The sequence below is a fragment of the Bubalus kerabau genome, chromosome 9 (assembly GCF_029407905.1).
Source record: "Bubalus kerabau isolate K-KA32 ecotype Philippines breed swamp buffalo chromosome 9, PCC_UOA_SB_1v2, whole genome shotgun sequence".
NCBI classification, from domain to species: Eukaryota; Metazoa; Chordata; class Mammalia; order Artiodactyla; family Bovidae; genus Bubalus; species Bubalus kerabau.
In genome coordinates, this window is record NC_073632.1 from 92418125 (window position 1) to 92440128 (window position 22004).

Here is a 22004-nt window from a genome sequence, read left to right on the forward strand (position 1 = left end):
ATGACTGTTGTAGTTAATGACCTGTAGCACGGCTTGGTCCATCAGCTCCTCCCAGCTGGTTGATACTCCTGAGGAACTGTCCAATGTCTCAGTCATTATTGATTAATTAGCCCATCTTTCCTGGATGTGTCTGTGCTTTTGTGACATCACACCTCCAACAGCTGTGTTCAGTTATCCACTAACCAAATACTGTGGTCTCATTTCAGCTCCTTCTAGACCAGCACTGAGTGATGCTCTAGTTTACTTTCACATAATTACAGGAACAAATGGAATGAGAATATAAAATGTGACTTTCAACACAATGCAGACTTTCTTTCTAAGGTAACCATCTACTAGCTCTGGGATACTAAAGAAGTTAATCTCTTTTGTACTTCATGTCTTTATTTCTAAAATGAGGATAATAATAACAGCTGCTATCATAGGAATCTCTTAAGAATTAAAAGACAAAGCAGAAAAAGCATATAGGACAATGTATGATAAATAGTAGGGCTTCCCTGGTGGCTCAGTGGTAAAGAACCTGCCTGAAATGCAGGAGATGTGGGTTGGATCCTCAGGTCAGGAAGATTCCCCTGAGGAAGGAAATATGGCCTCTATTATAATAATGATAGTAAAAGTGATAGCATTCCATTTGATTATGACCTTTAAAAACTTATTTTATGTATTATCCCATGTTTTTATCCAAACCACATGGCACATAAGTAGCTAAGAATATTATTGCCCCGCCTAACAGGAAAAGCTAAGAGAAACCAAGACTTGACTTAATCTAAGCTCAAACTGCAGTAATTAATGCTCAGTCAACACTCTCCCATGACCTTGTGCTCATTTCACTTCCACAGTGGTTCTCAAGCCCCCCCAAGCCGCCCAGAAAAGCATGCCAGTGGGAACTCTCTGAACTCCCAGTTCCACCTGCATTTTATACTAAAATGCACTGAAAGTGAAGGACAAAAGAGAACAGAGTGCTGATGTACAAAACTGTACCTAACAACTGCTCTTCTTCTTCATCAAAAGCCACCAAATGTGGCCACTGAAATTGAGAGATTGACATATACATACAACTATATATAAAATAGATAGCTAATACGGACTTACCATCCCTGGAGAAGGAAATGACAATCCACTCCAGTATGATTGCCTGGAACATCTCATGGACAGAGGAGTCTGGTGGGTACAGTCTATGGGGTTGCAAGGGTCAGACACAACTTAGTGACTAAACCACCACCACCACCAAGGACCTATTATTTAGCACAGGGACCTCTACTCAATACTCTATAATGACCTAGATGGGAAAAGAATCTAAAATAGGGTGTATATACATGATATATATAGTTTCAGGTGTAGAGCAAAGTGAATCAGTTATATATAACTGATTCACTTTGCTCTACACCTGAAACTAACCCCACATTGTAAATCAATTATACTTCAATAAAAATTAACACCATGAACAACAAAAAGATGTGGCTACTGAAAGTGGTGAGTGACGGGTAAGAGAAATCATGAGATCAGGTCAGGGTTCTGATGTTTTTTCAGACACCAATGGGTGCATGCAGACCAAAGAATTAAAATGCCTGGGGCAGGGATTGAGGCTGCAAACCCAATGGGAAGGCAGGAAGGAACCCAGCTGGCTGGGTGCCTCTGTGCTGGATTAAGGCAGAGCTTCCACCGATGGTTCCCCCGGAGGCAGCCATGGCCCCATGGGGAAAGCCGTCTTGGGAGTAACAGTGCCCAAACGCTGTAATCTCTGCAGACCCTCCCCAGGTCCCTCCCCTCTCACTTTCATGTCATCTTACTTTGCCTCTCTAAAATCAGGTAGAAGAAATAACAGCCTAGAAACTGAAAAGTAAGATCAAACATGCCTCATTGAATGTGATCTGTTATATGAACTATTACAAGTCAATGGTCTGAGCATTTCTTTTTTTAATTTTCAAAATCTTATTATATCCTTTAATAGAGTTCTTTTGTACATAAAGATGATTCAGTGCTTTTAAGTACAAGATTCTTGCTGCTTATAAATATTAGCTAGAATCACACAAAGGGAGGAAATTATGAATGTGAAAATGTGAAAGTAATAGGCTTCTGATGAGACCATGGAGTTGTACATTTTCTTAGCCCTAGAAACAAAAACATACAGCTCTTTGTTATAAATACAATCATAATAATTCTCCCTTAGGTTATCATTTTAACATTTTTAAGCCAATACGTTGAAGGAAAACATGTTATAAAATATTTTTTGTGCCAATACTGTAAAATAGTGGCACTGTTACTTTCACTGAAGTGTTTGAATATTGCCTTTCATTTAGAATGCCCTCAATATCTAAATATCAGGTCACAAAGGAATTATTGAACAACAAAAGCCTTGATTCCCACTTCAATTTCTACATGAAACTCCTGACAACTTGAAAGTATAATTGAAATAGGAAAATGAGGTTTGGTCCCAATAATGGCAGGAGAATTGTACAGCCTGAAATTTCAAAATGTGAAAAACATAATTTACTACCATAAATATCTAGAAAATTTGGATCAATACTAACTTGCTTTAGAAAGAAGGGAAACCTTAGGAAAATGTGCTGCCATGAAGATTTCTGTATTGCTTATCAAAGTGATTTCATAGTTAGCTTTGCCGTACTCAACATGCCCTTCTCTGAGAAACACCAGCCCAGGAACCAGCTCACTTCCAATAAAGCTGATGCAGTTGTTGGATGTACAGAGGTGCTCATAAGGATTCCAGAAGCAGTAATAGCATTTATGTGGCATGCTGGCAGAAGGGAAATTTTCATTTAGATGCTTCGGTCACCTAAGATTTACCAAAAAGCAATGGTGACACCAGAAACTGTCAAGATCAAAACAAAGCGATGTGGGATGCATTTTACATCAAGGCATGCCATCACCGCGCTGCAAGAGGCCCATGAGAACAGACCAGTTATACTTAGGAACATGTGAGTTTTCATAATGGGTCAGTCAGGGCCCACCAAACTCAGCCTTTTCCATTGAATAATATGTCAACTGATGATCTGTGTGAGAAAACAGCTTACTTCTCCATCATTAAGAGGAGAAGATTTTGTATTCACTACGCCAACAGTGGCTTTATTCAATTGACATAGGGTTTTTGCTTTTTTTTTTTTTTTCAAATCATAGCATAACCGACTCGGTAGACATGAACGTGAGCAAATGATGAAAGATAGTGGAAGACAGGGAAGCCTGTTGTGCTGCGGTCCACGGGGTCGCAAAGAGTCAGACATGACTTAGCGACTGAAGAGCAACGACAAATAACCAGAGTAATGATATGAAAGGAACAAGTGGTCTGGTCCACACAACAGTCAGGAAAATAAGCCACAACTGTTCTGGATTTGGACCCTATTCAACTGAGTTGACCATCCTCCTTGGAACACAACACCCACTATCTAGGGCATGAAATTTAGTACCTTTAGCCTGCTTTTCAAAAAAATAAAAATCATTAAGCTCTAAGTTCCCTAGACAATGTTGTGCATTGTACAGAATTTAGATTCCAGACTTAGATGAGGAAACAGGCATTTCTTCTGGTTAAAGATGAAAGAAGCGCATCCTTCCTCTCTATGCCAATGCAGCACAAATTGAAGAGGCCACAAGGGTTGCTTTTCCTGTCCCATATGCAACATTATGAGAAGATGCCAACTTGTGGGCCAACCTTCATGAACTTAATCCTGCTTATTCCTCATTCATGCCAGGGAGCCCCTGAAACAAAGAGATGGAACCCTTCTAAATGGAGACTGTGTCCTGATTGGCAGAAAGCATGCTGGCAGAGTTAAAGGGCAGACGCTGCATCTTCATCTGCTCTCAAAAGGAGTGACTTATTTATGCGAGACACCGATTAACTCCCTACCCAGCAATGTAAGTGAACCAGAACTGCAAAAACGTATAAAGAAACACATTGTTTGGAGGACATTTGAAGACGTTAACCTTTACAAAAAGGGGGAAAAAAAAAGAAAGGAAGAAAAGATTTCTTCACTGTTAAGGGCCTGGAAAATTGTCACAGAAATTTACCCTTAGCAAATCAGTCACTTTGAAAAGACAGTTCTTTTTCAAATTAGCCTAAATACCACCTTCTCTGCGACCAATTTATACTTCATCTTTACCGTGACTGAAACCATGACTTTGATGCTGGCTGTGAAAAGTTTGCTTAAAATCTAAGGCAGAAGATATGAATGGACACAATAGTATAGGCTTTATACTAAGGTTTAAAGCTTTGACTGGAGAAGGAAATGGCAACCCACTCCAGTATTCTCTCCTGGAGAATTCCATAGACAGAGGAGCCTGGCAGACTACACAGGCCATGGGGTTGCAAAGAGTTGGACACGACTAACTATCACTCACTCACACTTAAAGCTTTGAACAAAGACTCTGGTCCCCTGCAGAAAGAGAAAGCCCTAATTGGCTAATTATTTGGGGACTCCTTCAAAGTAAGAAGAAGAAAGGTCGAAAGGATGGGAAGAAAGCGAGGGACAGCCAATCAAAAGAGAAATATCTCCAAATCTAGAAGAAATAAGAACAAACTTAAAAGCAAAGGTAATTTGCATTTAAAAACTTTCTACCAAACAGTCACATTCAATAGTTGCCTTTATTCATCTCAGTCATCCCCAGACCTTTCTAACTTGAAGCTCTGGGGAGATTTAAGGCTTAGTACTTAAGGGTATATATACCCTTAGTACCTTAGTGTATATAACGAGAGGATTAATTTTTCTCCAGCATCTGGAATACTAGTCACATACACCCTTGGGAGAATCAAGAAAATGGAGATTCAAGTAGTTTTCCATTTCTGTGATTCAAATGAAGAATTCAACCTAAAAGAAATAATTTTCTGTAATAGTGGTCCCCAAACATACAACCCCCTCCCTCTCTCTTTCTCTCCACCCCCCACCCTGCTTTATTACAATCAACCTAAACCTAAATAAGCTACTCTTTGTGACCCCATGGACTGTAACCAGCCAGACTCCTCTGTCCATGGGGTTTTTCTAGCAAGAATACCGGAGTGGCTTGCCATTTCCTCCTCTAGAGGATCTTCCTGACCCAGGGACTGAACCTCTGTCTTCCGCATCTCCTGCATTGGCAGGTTTCGGAATCTTTACCACTGAGCCACTGGGAAGCCCAAATAAGCCACACTTTCTCTCAGCCCCATGACTTGGAATCCTTTCTACCCACATCCCTCCCCTCCCTTAAGGTTGCATCTCCCGGAATCTCTCCTGACCTCTCCCAGACTGTTTCACACTCGTTCTTGCACCTCCCATGGTGCTCTCTCCTAATTTCTAATTTTAGTACTCATCATTATGTTGCCATGAACTGTGTACTGTCTGTTTCTCCCCTTCTTTGGGTCCAGGGGAAGCAGCTTAGTTTTGCAATTCCCGATGACTGATTTGTTTCTCAAATAAGAGGTGTTTAAAAGTGTCTGCTGTTTTATTTTAAACAATTTTATCTATAGTACCAGCCTAAAAGCATCTTAATGGAAGAAAAAGCCATAATATCATTTGATATTCCAAATGTTTAATTATCTTTATAATCTGTCAAAATGGCTGTCAAATTCTACTCCACTCAGAGTCTCAGGAGTCCTTGGAAGAATTTATGGTCTTCTTTAAAAGCTTCTGTACAACAAAGGAAACTATAAACAGGGTGAAAAGACAGCCTTCAGAATAGGAGAAAATAATAGCAAATGAAGCAACTGACAAACAACTAATCTCAAAAATATACAAGCAACTCCTGCAGCTCAATTCCAGAAAAATAAACCACCCAATCAAAAAAATGGGCCAAAGAACTAAATAGACATTTCTCCAAAGAAGACATACATCCTTTGGAAGGACATATATCCTTTGGAAGGACATACATCCAACGATGGCTAACAAACACATGAAAAGATGCTCAACATCACTCATTACCAGAGAAATGCAAATCAAAACCACAATGAGGTACCATTTCACGCCAGTCAGAATGGCTGTGATCCAAAAGTCTACAAGCAATAAATGCTGGAGAGGGTGTGGAGGAAAGGGAACCCTCTTACACTGTTGATGGGAATGCAAACTAGTACAGCCACTATGGAGAACAGTGTGGAGATTTCTTAAAAAACTGGAAATAGATCTGCCTTGCTAAGTCACTTCAGTCGTGTCTGACTCTGTGCGACCCCAGAGACGGCAGCCCACCAGGCTCCCCTGTCCCTGGGATTCTCCAGGCAAGAACACTGGAGTGGGTTGCCATTTCCTTATCCAATGCATGAAAGTGAAAAGTGAAACTGAAGTCGCTCAGTCGTGTCCGACTCTTGGCGACCCCATGGACTGCAGCCTACTAGGCTCCTCCATCCATGGGATTTTCCAGGCAAGAGTACTGGAGTGGGGTGCCATTGCCTTCTCCTAGATCTGCCTTATGACCCAGCAATCCCACTGCTGGGCATACACACCGAGGAAACCAGAATTGAAAGAGACACATGTACCCCAATGTTCATCGCAGCACTGTTTATAATAGCCAGGACATGGAAGCAACCTAGAAGTCCATCAGCAGATGAATGGATAAGAAAGCGGTGGTACATATACACAATGGAGTATTACTCAGCCATTAAAAAGAATACATTTGAATCAGTTCTAATGAGGTGGATGAAACTGGAACCTATTATACAGAGTGAAGGAAGCCAGAAAGAAAACCACCAATACAGTATACTAATGCATATATATGGAATTTAGAAAGATGGTAATGATAATCCTGTATGTGAGACAGCAAAAGAGACACAGATGTATAGAACAGTCTTTTGGACTCTGTGGGAGAGGGAGAGGGTGGGATGATTTGGGAGAATGGCATTGAAACATGTATAATATCATATAAGAAACTAATCATCAGTCCAGGTTCGATGCATGATACAGGATGCTCCGGGCTGGTGCACTGGGATGACCCAGAGGGATGGTATGGGCAGGGAGGTGGGACCGGGGTTCAGGATGGGGAGCATGTGTACACCTGTGGCAGATTCATGTTGATGTATGGCAAAACCAATACAATATTGTAAAGTAATTAGCCTTCAATTAAAATAATTAAATTTAAATAAAAAAAAAGAAATATCATGCTTAAGTGAAAAAAAAAGAAGAATTTATAGTCTTGTACATGTATTTGCTAAGTAAATACTGAATAAATGAATGACTGAACAAATGAATGAATGAAATATATAGGATATGTGAAAATTAGTATATTGGATCCTCAGCATTTCAAAACAATTTTCAAAAAAAGTAAAGGAATAAAAAATTAAAACATCTTTGCTTTATATTTTTTGTAGTTTAATTGCTTTGTATTTTGTAACTACAAATTTGTAATTTATAATTTTCTATAAACATTTTTATCTAATAAAATTTTAAGGTCCTTTATATCTTAGGCCACATCACAGATTATTGGATATACCCAGCATTCTAAGCACAATGATCAACATAGAACAAGAGCTTCATAAATTCATTAATAGCAGCATTAAAGTGAAATAAATTCTTTTTTTTTAATAAATGGTCTATTGAATTGCTTCCCATGTAAAGAGTATTTGCTTCTAACACACTCTCAAATAATACTTGCTATTTTGATTATCTCACAACTCACACCACATCTAGAAATTACAGTAAGTTAATTATAATATGGATATGTCACCATTCCTGCCCTGAAGAAGTAATGAGAAAATAATAAGGAAGGCAAGAATGACCTTCAGTGGACAACAAATGTCAGGTTAAGGAACTGTGTCTTAATTTAACAGGAAGTGAGGGAGCTTTTTAAAAAGGCTTTTAAACAAACTTTTGGATAAAATATGCACTTACATTCAAGAGAGCCGGAAAAGTTCACATGACAACATTTCACCTAAAATTCCTAAGAATATCAGTTGGTTCCACAGAAATCATTGTGCAACATCATTACAAGGAACAGAGACCTGGAGCCAGATTATCTGAGTTCAGGACCCAGCAAATCCGCTTACTGGCTGGATAACCGTGTGGGAAGTCTCAAACTCCTGGGCCACTGTAGTTTCTCCATCTCTAAGACGGAGACAGAAATAAAACTTGCCTCATAGAATTATTGTGACAATTAACTGAGATACTATGTGTAAAACACCTCCCAGTGACTAGCATAGAATAAATGCATGTAAATAAATGCATGTTAGTAATTAATATAATTATAGGGACTCATATCTGAAAAGTATTTAGGTATCAAAAAGAGGATTAAATTCAGAGGAAATGGAGATTTTTAACGTAGGAGGTTCACTGTTACTTTTCCCCAAATGTTCATTTCTCACTTCCTGTCCCCTAGAGGCTGTCTCTTCTATGCGCCAGGAAAACTTGAGAGGATGAGAATAGGAATGGAAGGTTTTATTTAATGAAATTCCAACCAAAAAATTACTTATAAGCAATCAGAAAGAGAAAAAAATATGGGAAATCCAAACCAAAACAAAACAAAAACTCAAAATGGAAGAGCTGCCCAAGGGACAAGAAGGTTCCTCATAAAAAGAGAAATCCATCAAAGTCCATTTTCCTTCTGTTGACCCCTCCCCGTGTGCTCTCGGGCCAGCATCCATGTACACAGCATCCATCTGGAAGTGTGCACTTCACAACCCAGCACCGAGACCAGATGGCACAGCATGGAGACTTCATTCCTGATTGCAAATGATTTCGTAAATCAGAAGAGGAAACCTTCTGAGTGAACGTGATTTCCTAACAGGATTAAGCACACCCGGGGCTCCGACCCAAAAGATAAAAGAAAACCAACTGCCTCTGTGCACCCACTACATGTCTGGTCTTATTTGCAGAATACACCAGAGAAACATTTGAGATGATAGTTTCAGATTAAGAAAAAGAATGTAGCCAGGTAATGGAGAGGCACATAGAGAAATGGTGATGGCGTAGCATCTGACTTCTCACTGCAAAGCCCTGAATGAAGAAATTCCTTCATTAAGAAAATATTTACTGAGGGTTTATCATACAGAACACAGTTTATCTAGGTAGCAAGCAGTAGTAGACAAACACCTCTGCCTTCTTGGCACCTATGTTCTAGATAAGGGAAGACACAATCCCATGGCAAACAAGTGAATTATCGTATATCATATTGATGAGGAAAAGTCTGAAGATTAAGGGGAAATGAAAAAATAGTACAGCCACTTTAGAAAACCCTGGAGAAGAAAATGGCAACCCACTCCAGTATTCTTGCCTGGAGAATCCCATGGATGGAGGAGCTTGGTGGGCTACAGTCCACGGGTCGCAAAAAGTCGCACACGACTGAGCGACTTCACTTTCACTTTCACTTTAGAAGACAATCTTGTGGTTTCTCACAAAATTAAACATACCCTTATCAGACGATTCAGAAGTCATGTTTCTTGATATTTACCCAAGGGAGTTGCAAACCTATAGCCACACAAAACCCAGCACATGGATGTTTACAGAACCTTTATTCATAATTGAAGAAATTTGTAAGCGATCAAGATGTTGTTTAGTAGGCAAATGAATAAATAAACTTTAGTACATCCAAATAATGGAATACTATCCAGCACTAAAAAGAAATAAGCTCTCAAGCCATGAAAAACTAGGGAGGAAACTTAAATGCATATTACTAAGTGAAAGATGATAGTTTGAGAAAGTGACATACTGTATGATTCCAACTGCATGACATTCTAGAAAAGGCAAAACTATGGAGATAGTGAAAAATATCAGTGGTTGCCAGGGGTTGGAGGGAGAGAAGAAATGAATAGGTGGAGTACAGAGGATTTTTCAGAGTAGTGAAATACTCTAATGATGGATACATCATACATTTGTCCACCATAGACTGTGCAACACCAACAGTGACTGTTGTGAAGTCTAGATTTTGGGTGGTGATGATGTGCATGGAGGTTCATCAACTGTAACAAATGTACCAGTCTGGTGGGGAGTGGTGATAATAGGGGAGGTGAGATATGAGTGGGCTTAGGAGTTCATAGCAAATTTCTGCACTTTCCTCTTAATTTTGCTTTGAGCATTCAGTTCAGTTCAGTTCAGTCACTCAGTCATGTCCAACTCTTTGCGACCCCATGAATCTCAGCATGCCAGGCCTCCCTGTCCATCACCAACACCCAGAGTTCACTCAGACTCATGTCCATTGAGTCAGTGATGCCATCCAGCCATCTCATCCTCTGTCGTCCCCTTCTCCTCCTGCCCCCAATCCCTCCCAGCATCAGGTCTTTTCCAATGAGCCAACTTTTCACATGAGGTGGCCAAAGTACTGGAGTTTCAGCTTTAGCATCATTCCTTCCAAAGAACACCCAGGGCTGATCTCCTTCAGAATGGACTGGTTGGATCTCCTTGCAGTCCAAGGAACTCTCAAGAGTCTTCTCCAACACCACAGTTCAAAACCATCAGTTCTTCGGTGCTCAGCTTTCTTCACAGTCCAACTCTCACATCCATACATGACCACTGGAAAAACCATAGCCTTGACTAGACGGACCTTTGTTGGCAAAGTAATGTCTCTGCTTTTGAATATGCTATCTAGGTTGGTCATAACTTTCCTTCCAAGGAGCAAGTGTCTTTTAATTTCATGGCTACAATCACCAGCTGCAGTGATTTTGGAGCCCAAAAAAATTAAGCCTGACACTCTTTCCACTGTTTCCCCATCTATTTCCCATGAAGTGATGGGACCAGATGCCATGATCTTAGTCTTCTGAATGTTGAGCTTTATGCCAACTTTTTTACTCTCCTCTTTAACTTTCATCAAGAGGCTTTTTAGTTCCACTTCACTTTCTGCCATAAGAGTGGTGTCATCTGCATATCTGAGGTGATTGATATTTCTCCTGGCAATCTTGATTCCAGCTTGTGCTTCTTCCAGCCCAGCATTTCTCATGATGCAATCTGTATATAAGTTAAATAAGCAGGGTGACAATATACAGCCTGGATGTACTCCTTTTCCTATTTGGAACCAGTCTGTTGTTCCATGTCCAGTTCTAACTGTTGCTTCCTGACCTGCATACAGATTCCTCAAGAGGCAGGTCAGGTGGTCTGGTATGCCCATCTCTTTCACAATTTTCCACAGTTTATTGTGATCCACACAGTCAAAGGCTTTGGCATAGTCAATAAAGCAGAAATAGATGTTTTTCTGGAACTCTCTTGCTTTTTCCATGATCCAGCAGATGTTGGCAATATGATCTCTGGTTCCTCTGCCTTTTATAAAACCAGCTTGAACATCTTAAGTGGCTTTAAAAGCTGTCTTTAAAAAAGGTTAAGGGGCGCTGTAAATGTGGCAATCATCAGTGACTCCTCAGTCACCAGTGTATAGAGCCAAAACCACCTGGTGGGTTCATAAAGATACAGCAAAGTGAGGGTTCCCATAAAAGGAATGGAAATCAGAAAAGTATGCCTCTCAAAGGTGAGCAAGAAAGATTCTTTTTCTGATATAAATAACTTTTAATAAAAAATGTACATGTATAAAATTTAAAAAGCATTAAGAATACAGTCAATGAATTGTGGCAAATTTATCACACCCATGTAACGCCATAGATGTAAAGGATGCTATATATGCCACTGAAATTCGTTTTTGGGGAATAAGACCTTTATCCCTTCAATTGTCAAGAGTGTTGGTTCCTCAGAACTCACATCTGAGTGGCTCTTGGCCAAAAATCACTGTCTTTTTTTAGGTTATACAGCCTCTCTGGGACAGAACTTATCCAACGACAGGTTGACAAATGAGTACAAAGGCCCAGTGCTCTTTCCTTGAATAAGACAAATCTCAAAGGTAAAGGTTGAGGAAGAAGTTTTTTAAGGAGCGATACAGTGTTAGTCACATCAGAGCCAAAGTGGCTTGCCCAGGTAACACAGCAGGCTTCAATCCATGTTTACTGGGTGACTGGATTAATTTCATAAACCCAATTCAAATCATAAACTTCCTCAAGATCGTCTGGCCCACCAAACACTAAAATGTTTGGAATACAGTTTTAATTAATGACAGCTGAGACACCTTTGAGGCATCCCAAATGTGGCTCAGACTGTAAAGAATCTGTCTGCAATGCAGGAGACTTTGGTTCGATCCCTGGGGTGGGAAGATTCGCTGGAGAAGGGCATGGCAACCCATGCTAGTATTCTTGCCTGGAGAATCCCATGGACAGAGGAGCCTGGTGGGCTACAGTCCATGGGGTTGCAAAGAGCTGGATAGGAATGAGGCAACAGAGCACACACACACAGACATGCACTCTGACATGCATGTTTATGGATTTTTTTCATTGAACCTCCGTAACCAAAATATGAGTTTGATATTACTCTTACACACATTTTACAGATAATATTGAAATAGGACATAATTCATTGTTATTTAGTCACTAAATAATGTCTGACTCTTTTTGTGTTCCCATGGACTATAGCCCATCAGGCTTCTCTGTCCAAGGGATTTTCCAGGCAAGAATACTGGAGCAGGTTGCCATTTCCTTCTCCAGGGGATCTTCCTCACCCAAGATCGAACCAGCATCTCCTACATTGGCAAGTGGATTCTTTACCACTGAGCCACCTGGGAAGCCCAGGACATGATTTCAGTTCAGTTCAGTCCAGTCGCTCAGTCGTGTCTGACTCCTTGCGACCCCATGAATCGCAGCACGCCAGGCCTCCCTGTCCATCACCAACTCCCGGAGTTCACTCAAACTCATGTGCATCGAGTCGGTGATGCCATCCAGCCATCTCATCCTCTGTCGTCCCCTTCTCCTGCCCCCAATCCCTCCCAGCATCAGAGTCTCTTCCAATGAGTCAACTTTTCACATCAGGTGGCCAAAGTATTGGAGTTTCAGCCTCAGCATCAGTCCTTCCAAAGAACACCCAGCACTGGTCCCCTTTCGGATGGACTGGTTGGATCCCTTGGACATAATTTAGATGGGGTCAAAACAAATGGAACTGCAATTGCAACCCAGGGAGTCAGGTTCCAGGAATACTACTCAAAGCACAATTTGAAAACAAGTTTAGTCAAGGAAGCATAGGAAACAAGGCATCTGAGGGAGCTTAGTGCTAAAAAATTATAGCCCAAATCAATCAATCAACTCCTCAAAAAGTTTTGCCCCCCAAATCAATGGATTGTGTCAGTAAGTGGAATACAGGCAAGAGTATTAGTGGTAAAATCCTCTGTACATCTTAGACTAACTGACACTGTGTAGGCATTAGAAAGACATTGATTAGCTAAGAAGGCAAATGTCTTAATTGATAAACCTATTAAGAAATACAGAAGTTTTGCAAATAAGATCCTCTATACCATTTTTCTAAATTCTACATATGTGCACTAATATACAATAGTTGTTTTTCTCTTTCTGATTATTTCCCTCGGTATGACAAGCTCTTGGTCCATCCATGTCACTACAAATGACCCAAACTATAAAATGGGTAACTTAGGGGAATCTACTGTATAGTACAGGGAACTTTACTGCAAGCTGTGGTGACTCAAATGGGAAGGAAATCTGAAAAAGAGGGGCTATGTATGTACATATGGCTGATTCACTTTGCTGTACAATAGAAAGTAACACAAAAGCATAAAGCAACTAAACGCCAATAAAAATTCATTTAAAAACAAAAAGAAACATCTATTACTGCTTCATTGACTATGTCAAAGCCTTTGACTGTATGGATCACAATAAACTGTGGAAAATTGTGAAAGAGATGGGAATACCAGACCACCTGACCTGCCTCTTGAGAAATCTGTATGCAGGTCAGGAAGCAACAGTTAGAACTGGACATGGAACAACAGACTGGTTCCAAATAGGAAAAGGAGTACGTCAAGGTTGTATACTGTCACCCTGCTTATTTAACTTATATGCAGAGTACATCATGAGAAACGCTGGGCTGGAAGAAGCACAAGCTGGAATCAAGATTGCCAGGAGAAATATCCATCACCTCAGATATGCAGATGACACCACCCTTATGGCAGAAAGGGAAGAAGAACTAAAGAGCCTCTTGATGAAAGTGAAAGAGGAGAGTGAAAAAGTTGGCTTCAAGCTCAACATTCAGAAAACTAAGATCATGGCATCTGGTCCCGTCGCTTCATGGGAAATAGATGGGGAATCAGTGGAAACAGTGTCAGACTTTATTTTTCTGAGCTCCAAAATCACTGCAGACGGTGATTGCAGCCATGAAATTAAAAGATGCTTACTCCTTGGAAGGAAAGTTATGACCAACCTAGATAGCATATTCAAAAGCAGAGACATTACTTTGCCAACAAAGGTCCATCTAGTTAAGGCTGTGGTTTGTCCAGTGGTCATATATGGATGTGAGAGTTGGACTATAAAGACAGCTGAGCACCAAAGAATTGATAGTTTTGAACTGTGGTGTTGGAGAAGACTCTTGAGAGTCCCTTGGACTACAAAGAGATCCAACCAGTCCATCCTAAAGTAGATCAGTCCTGAGTGTTCTTTGGAAGGACTGATGTTGAAGCTGAAACTCCAATACTTTGGCCACCTGATGTGAAGAGCTGACTCATTGGAAAAGACCCTGATGCTGGGAAAGATTTGAGGGCAGGAGGAGAAGGGGACGACAGAGGATGAGATGGTTGGATGGCATCACCGACTCAATGGACATGGGTTTGGGTGAACTCTGGGAGTTGGTGATGGACAGGGAGGCCTGGCGTGCTGCGATTCATGGGGTCGCAAAGAGTCAGACACGACTGTACTACTGAACTGAACTGAAAAAAAAAAAAAAAGAAATATTGAACAGGGAATCTTCTTGCTGGTTTTCTTAGTGGCTGAATCAATTCACATTCCCACTAACCACGTATGAGAGTTCCCTTTTCTCCAAGTCTCTCCAGCACTTATTATTCTTGCTTTTCTGATAACAGCCATTCTAAGGGTCATGAGGTGGTATCTCATTGTGCTTTTGATTTGCATTTCCCTAATAATTAATGAAGGAGTAGGAAATGGCAACCCACTCCAGTATGCTGCCTGGAAAATCCCATAGACAGAGAAGCCTGGCAGGCTAGAGTCTATGGGATTGTAAAAGAGTCGGACACAACTTAGCAACCAAAAAAAAACAACACTCGGTATTGAACATATTTTCATGTGCCTGTTTGCTACCTGTATGTCTTCTTTGGAAAAATGTCTATTCTGATCCTCTGCTTGTTTTTTAATCAGGTTGTTTGATTTTTTTGTTTGTTTTCAACTTGTATGACTTCTTTAAGGGGAAAGCAGCAGATTCAAAAACATTATTACTTGAGATGCCACTAGCAGACAGGTAAATGCTGGCACAGAAGCCAAGTCAAAGCAGGTCAGGTGCTCAGAAGGGCTGGCCTCGGGCCTCCATTGTTGGAGCCATCAATGTGCCCAACTTGGTAAAGGGACACTGTGGCAGGAACAGCCAGGGGTAAACCCAAGAATAAGGAAATAGGGCACATATGCTGCACAAACTTCAGTTGCCCAAAGCTTTTACAGAGAATGCTTGTAAATGGGAACTGAGCAAGTGTACTCAGGAAACCAGATCAATGAGAGATAAACTACTGTAAATTCTTTCTGTATTTTGACCAGCTGTGACAGGAGAAACCGGTGTAGGCAATGTTTTCTTAGCAAGAGAAACAGCTTGCCCCAGGGAGATATCTGAGAAATGTTCCATTTGAACCAGTATGTTCTGTCCTATTTAAAATATGTTTCCAGCAAATCCTTAACCTTACATCTTGTGCAAATAATAAAACCCAGGAGAACCTCCTTCTCTCTTCCTCTTTTCAAGCAAAGACCACGTGTAACTGCTAAGCCTGTCTCCTTTTAACTGTTAAATAGAATTATGTTTTACTTAATTACTTAGCACTTTATAGCATACGAACCACTTTCACAAATATTAGGATGCTTAATCCTCTAATGCCAGTTGTTTCTAGTTCCACTTTCCAGAATAAAAAAACAGAGTTCCTAGTTCATCTACCTTGGGCCAGAACTCAGAACAAAGCTTCATTTTGTCAAAGTGAAAGTTGCTCAGTCGTGTCCAACTTCTTGCAACCTCATGCACTATTCTTTCCATGAAATTCTCCAGGCCAGAATACTGGAGTCAGTAGTTTTTCCTTTCTCTAGGAGATCTTCCCAACCCATGGATCAAGCCCAGGTCTTTCGCACTGCAGGTGGATTCTTTACAGCTGAGCCACAAGGGAAGCCCCAAAATACTGGAATGGGTAGCCTATCTCTTCTCCAGGGAATCTTCCTGACCCAGGAATCGAACCAGGGTCTCCTGCATTGCAGGTGGCTTCTTTACCAACTGAGCTATCAGGGAAGCCCTCATTTTATCACAGATAACCCTATACCTCTTGGATAACGTTAGTCAAGTAAAAATTATCACAGTTTAAAATTCTGAGCCAGTTTTTTGTCAATAAAAGAAAGTCAGCTGATTAAAGAATTCTCTCCACAGGTTAAACACGGCTGTATAGGAACCTCCGAGAAGCACAATACGAAGAGAGTAAAGAAAGGCTGGAGATAAAATTTGAGAAACATACAAAGAAACCGAAAAAGAGACAAACGAGAAGGAAGCTAAAAAACACAGGAAAAAACCTTCTCAACATGAATTTGATTTGGCAGGGGGTCTCTGACCCTTTCAGATTCAATCTCTTTAACATCTCTTTGTATTTTTCCATTTTAGTGCCTGCTTACTACTCAACTATCTGAGTCCCTGGTGCTTGATTTTAGTGATTTACCTAAAACTGGCAATAAAAGGTGTTTATGTGCTATGTCATTGAGAATATAAAGAACAGTCAATTATTAGAATTACTAGAGAAGTGAGTCCTGATTGCTGGAGTAGTAAGGCAAGGAATCCCTGTAGAGAGTTTCCATTTGCAACCACCCAGGCCAGTGGAGCACAATGAGGTGGGAAGAGGGCGGATTACCATGAATCTCTTGAGAAAAATAGCACTTGCTTTGAGTTGTCAGTGAAAAATCAGGAGCCATTTTTAATCACAATAAAACAACTCAAAATTGGAATAAATCTGCACAAATTCAAAGTTACATCCATGAAATAGAATCAGACCATATTGTACTAACTTTTCTAGAGAGAGCTAACGAATACACAACTGGAAATTTATGGCTTAAAATTCCATCAATACTTTTAAAATGTAGCAGAACCTACTGAACCTCAGAAGAACATCTGGGGCGGGGCAGGGACAGGGGCTGCTATGATTAATTCTTAGTAAGAACACAGAGAATTCTGCCTGAGGTCATGCTGAATGTTAAACAATGAATTCACGCTCACAGAAAAATGTGGCAAAAGTTAACCATGGATAGATGAATTTGGGCCTTTTTTAAGGTTGAATGTATGTGTCTCAATATAATCACCAATTAGAGGTTAAATGGTGTTATCAATAAGATTTTAAAATCACAGTGCAATACTTAAGTCAAGAACTGACAAGTCTATCAGTTGTTCAAATAATAAAAACCACATTATCTAATTTGAAAATAAGCTATGGCAACAGAAATAAAAAATACAAAAAACATAATAGTTACTAATAGAAACATCATAGTTTGTTCTTAAAATGCAATTTTCCTAATAATTTTGAAAATTTTTCATCAGAAAATAACTACTACATAAGTGAAGCAGTCAAAACTCCATTTAACCCTCTGTAGGCTCAACTTCTTTATACTTCGCTGGAATCCCACTTATGTTCCCTTCATGACCTCCTGTAACCTATCTAGTTGTTTGAATTAATTATTTTTTTAATGATATATATGCCCTGCCTTGATTAGAACACTCTTGGTATCTAAGAGCAGGAGTCATACTTTCCAAAGGATCTAGCAAAATAATTTATATGCAGCCTTTGTTAGAAAAGTGGGTTGACTAGTAGGTCTAATTGCCTTTTTGGTTTTTATAAATTTTAAGAAAATGAAATTCAGATTATAAAGGAAGCAATAGCTTTTGGATTTAGGTTAAAACATTCGTAAATCAAGATGATATTTTTTATCCCAAATCTGCATATCAGAACGACATTCTGATCTTTTGGAGAAACCAAAGTACGCTATGAGTGCTTTTGCCACTCTTGCTCTTTTTTTCTAAAATATAGTAAACTAGTTTTCTAATTTATCATGGTGGTTATTGAGATCAACCTGATTTGTAACAGTTTCAATGCTCCAAGTGTATTAGGATCACAGTTCATTTACTCTTTAAGCATTTATTGAGCCCCTATTCCCGGTATGGAAGGCTTGAGAGACGAGTTACTATTTACACAGCAGTTTAGAGTTTGCAAAATCCTTCCCCACACATTTTCTCTTTTGACCTGCAGGGCAACCCTGAAAGGTAGGGCAGGTATTATCGGTGACCTTTTACAGGGAAGGGAAATGAAAAGAGATCCAATCCAACATCACGGAACCTGTAAACAACAGAATGAGAATTCAAATCCGTCATGGGAATATTTCCCGCTTTATCTCTGGACCTTTGATTTGTAAATAAATCCGTAGGATTCCAGGTGACTGATTTCTAAGAAGTCTAGGAATTTAAGATCTTAGTGTTTTCATATCAAAAATGTTTTGATCTGTTGTTCTACAGCAACGTTATCACTTATTGACGGTTCACTTGGTACATCTCGGGCCTTTCAAGCAGCTGTTTGACAACATTGCTTCATCACTTTCCCAGGGCTGTCAAACATCCTGCAAACCTATCTCTTGCCATGTACATGCATGAATGGTTGACTGGAGTCTGTGTACAAAAGCAGCTGAATAATGAAACATGGCATACACAGAAGGTCAAAGATAACCGAACCAAATTAGACTGCATTGTTTGCAGACTGGTGACTCTGTTAATTTTAGTAATTTTCCAGCATAAATAAAGGTCATTCCAAGCGGGAATCACACTCAGCAATCCAGCTCACTCGACAAACTGGTTTGTTTGCATTCCTCAAAAATGACAGCTTCCATGAACACTATGAGTCTATGGTGGAATCAGCATCTGAAAGAGGGATAAGGAGGAGGATGACATGATGGAATACATGAGACTGGAGTGGGTATTAACTCCCCAATTTCCAGTTTTCTTTTCCTATCCCAGAACTAAAAGATAATGGTTGTTGGTTCACTCCTAGGAACACAGTATGCAATTTCTTCCTGGAGTGAGCCTCTCAATAGCCCAAGAAATGCAGAATTCCTTCAGTAGGCTTTGGATTTCAATTTTTGAGCCCAGCAATAAGTTGCAATAGGTTTCAGAACTATTTTTTAATATTATTTGACTTTCACTGAAAATTATATTCATCTGATTTTTCTTGCTAGAGGTTACTTTTCAATGTTAATAATTTCTACATATATTTTTTATGTTTTTTTAATCTCGTTTTTTTTAATTGAAGTATAATTGCTTTACAATGCTGTGTTAGTTTCTGCTGTACAACAACGTGAATCAACTATATGTATACACATATTCCCTCCCTCTTGAACCTCCCTCCCACCGTCTCACCCTCTAGGTCATCCCAGAGCACCAAGCTGAGCTCCCTGTGTTATACAGCCGCTTCCCACTAGCTATATATACATCACTATATGTAATGTATATATGTCAATGTTACTCTCCAAATTTTCTACACCTTCCCCTTCCCTCTGTATCTACATGTCCATTCTCAATGTCTGTGTCTCTATTTCTGCCCTGCAAATAGGTTCATCTGTATCATTTTTCTAAATTCCATATATATGCATTAATATACAATATTTGTTTTTCTCTTTCTGACTTACTTCACTCTGTATGACAGACTCTAGGGCCATCCACATCACTACAAATGACCTCTACATACATTTTTATTTTAAGGAAGGTATGTACCAAGTATTTGACACTTCTCTGATTTTACCTTGCTGCTGCTGCTGCTAAGTTGCTTCAGTCGTGTCCGACTCTGTGCGACCCCATAGACGCCAGCCCATCAGGCTCCCCCGTCCCTGGGATTTTCCAGGCAAGAACACTGGAATGAGTTGCCATTTCCTTCTCCGATGTATGAAAGTGAAAAGTGAAAGTGAAGTCTCTCAGTCATGTCTGACTCCTAGCGACCCCATGGACTGCAGCCTACCAGGCTCCTCCATCCATGGGATTTTCCAGGCAAGAGTACTGGAGTGGGGTGCCATTGCCTCACCTTACCATCCTCCAAATAGTACAGTTTGACTATAGCACATATGTAATATTTTCAATAGCATCAGATATATTTTACCTGCAGGATCTTACAATATCACAATATTCTTTTGTGCTTTTTATCTTTTGACTTAATACATTTAAGGTAGGCTTATTTATTGCTGAAGCAGCAAGACAACTCCTAGCTCCACTGGAAATAAAATTAACATGGCACTTTACTAAGACAAGAATCCTTAAAATGTCCCTCCATGAAGACAAACTCTAGTGCTTAGAGAAATGGCCAAACTGTGTAAAATACCTGAAAACATGTTAGACTCAAGGAGGACAGGGCTGATACAATCTGGCTACCCAGGGAGCTGAACACTTTAGCAGATTACTGACCAGAAGAGGAGTTGCCCCGTAACCGCACGGGCTTGATGGAGTGAGGTCAGTAAGCAAACTGGGAGGACTGGCTGGACCTGAGTGTTCTTGAGGTCATCTTCCATCTGAACTCGTGTAGTTCCTTACCTTCACTCTCCTATGGCACATTGGTTTTCCACCTCTTATTGGAGTGATTGGTAAACACATTTTGGTCTCTTACTAGATATTAGGAGCCTTCAAAGCAGGACCCATGAGTGACTCATGTCTGTGTCCACACACCAAGCCAAAAGCCATGCCCAGTGTGTGATCAATAGGCACTTGTTAGCCAACTGATGTGTTATATCCAAGGTCCAAGCCTCATATCCAAGATCCAAGGTCTTGGATCTTCTCTTGCAGGGCCTCTCCTGGCTGCTCATCTCATCCATGGGAAGTGAGAGGAATGAATGTCTCTGGGGTGCTATACCACTTGCAAGAACCCTTATTAATGAAAGATGCACTACCATTACGGGTTTCCCTGGTGGCTCAGTGGTAAAGAATCCGCTTGCCAATGAAGGAGACATGGGTTCAATCCCTGGGTCGGGAATATCCCCTGGAGAAGGAAATGGCAACCCAGTCCAATATCCTTGCCTGGGAAATTGCAATGACAGAGGATCCTGGCAAGCTATAGTCCATGGCGTTGCAAAGAATCGGACACAACTTATCATCTGAGCATGCACGTATGATCATTAGATAAAGACAAGTTGTGACTGTGTTTGTCCACTCTCAACTTTCCTTTCTCTTGTGAAGAGAGAGTGAGGATAAGAAGTTCTCTTCTCCTCAAGATCTGTATTACCCTGACATCAGGAAAGCCAGGAACACTGAGTGAACAAAGAAGGATGTTTATACATTTCCCAGAAGACCTAAATGATTAGCAGACAGTGACTTAGACAATATTAAGTACAGAGCTCATTTCACTTCTATTATGAATCTACTGAAAATAGAGTTTCATATTTTATCCATTCTGTTTCCTCATAATCATAGACACTGAGGGCCAAATTCTGGGCTTTAATGCACACTCACAGTTGCTATTAAATTAATCAGGAGCTGTGTTCATGCATTTGGCAACTGCATTTGCTACCATGGAATATTTCTTGACTTAGGGCTACATTTCTACATGTCTTAAGCTTTATTCAAGGAGTACAAATGCTTCCAATATAAAAAAATATATAACAAAAGGGAAACTAAAAACCTAAGCCCATGGTCAAGCATTTTTTAAACAAATTGACAACTCAGTCACAGACTAAGCTGAATAACTATTTTGTTTTTTATTCTCCTTAGGTCCTGGATAATGTTTCTTAAATAATCCTGTTAAGAACACAGGACTTACTGAGTCTTCTAGAAAAACTCACTCTAGATTAACAATAGCAAGCATTTCTTCCACCACACACACATTTGACATATTACATACCAGCCTTTTCTGAAAAATGATTCTCTTAGCATCCTTCTCATCAATTTACTCCATGAAACCACTATTTAAAAGTTCATCTCGGTATTTAAGATAAAAGCCATTTGCCACCTTCAATCTAGACAAATTCACAGCTTTTTATGAATCAGAAATGTTTGTGAAAATTCAAGAAAACCATGAATCCTCTACCCAGAAAA

At 40.0% G+C, this 22004-nt stretch overlaps 2 long non-coding RNA genes across 2 annotated transcripts in view; both read right to left on the reverse strand.

Annotated features, from left to right (window-relative positions):
• Window positions 1-1148, reverse strand: part of LOC129620123 (uncharacterized) — a 139119-nt gene extending 137971 nt beyond the window's left edge. Inside the window, exon 1 of the long non-coding RNA XR_008698393.1 lies at window positions 1090-1148. This is a non-coding gene — a long non-coding RNA (uncharacterized LOC129620123). The remainder of the gene's footprint in view (window positions 1-1089) is intronic.
• LOC129620121 (uncharacterized) overlaps window positions 1-22004 on the reverse strand; it is a 255079-nt gene that overhangs the window by 158937 nt on the left and 74138 nt on the right. The window lies entirely within an intron of this gene.